Raw genomic sequence first — 911 nt, 5'->3', positions numbered from 1 at the left:
TAGAGGACTCCAATACAATATTAGGACAATTTAAAATTCCATATGACCTGCTCTTTAAAAGGAACACTTTGAAAACACATCAGATCTCAATGGGGAAAAATATCATGCTGGATATCTATACTGATATGGACTGGGTAATGTGTTAGGAATGAAAGGATGCCACATTGTTTGATGGAAATGAAAAGGATCAACCTACATAGGGCTGAATTCAAAGACACCCCGAAAATCAAAGACAAAAAATGATGCAGCAGGCTAGCCCATTTTGCTGAAATTTCATTGCAGCAACTCAAAATGGTACTCAGTAGTTTGTATGGCCCCCACGTGCTTGTATGCATGCCAGTATGCATGTAGGGCCTCACTGAGCTCCTGGACAGTCTGAGGTGCAAGTTAATTTTGGTCCCTTCTTGTAACTGATCATGTTCTTTCTTAGCACTTAGCGTGCATGTTTTGAAAACATGAAACATGGATGACCAGAGGACCATTCTTTACAGAGAAAAATCCTGCTACAGGTACAGAGTGTCAGTAACAGATCTGAAAAAATGCAGATTGGCAATCTCAAGTGCAGATAGCAATAAAGGTTAGAGGGAAAATGAAGGAGCATTATAAAGCTAAATGAAAATGGAGTTCTGCTACATTTAGACAAGACATTTGTACATGCAACAGTAGATCTTACTGGGCTCAGGGGCCTTGCCAGTTGCTACAATAGCCGTCGGTCCTGCCAAGAAACAACATGTCCCACCTTCAACCCTTGCAGTTTAAAGACAAGCAGCATAGAGGTGACTAGCTCAGAGGCCAGCAGAGGCAGAAACCAGAGGCCGCTGCCATAACAGGGTGCATTGTGGGATGAAGGAAACAAGCTATCGATAGGTTTCTAGGGCTCAATTTAATAGATGGGGGGGGGGGGGGCGTAC

The 911-nt window shown here is 42.9% G+C and overlaps 1 protein-coding gene across 1 annotated transcript in view; it reads right to left on the bottom strand.

Moving 5' to 3' along the window:
- The window catches only part of elna (elastin a), an 86732-nt gene that overhangs the window by 21689 nt on the left and 64132 nt on the right, over positions 1-911 (bottom strand). The gene's annotated exons all lie outside the window — the stretch shown is intronic.

The sequence above is a fragment of the Sinocyclocheilus anshuiensis genome, unplaced genomic scaffold, assembly GCF_001515605.1.
Source record: "Sinocyclocheilus anshuiensis isolate Anshui unplaced genomic scaffold, SAMN03320099.WGS_v1.1 scaffold501, whole genome shotgun sequence".
Classification (NCBI taxonomy): Eukaryota; Metazoa; Chordata; class Actinopteri; order Cypriniformes; family Cyprinidae; genus Sinocyclocheilus; species Sinocyclocheilus anshuiensis.
The sequence above is the reverse complement of the archived record's forward strand: the minus strand, read 5'-3'. Positions and strand labels throughout refer to the sequence as shown.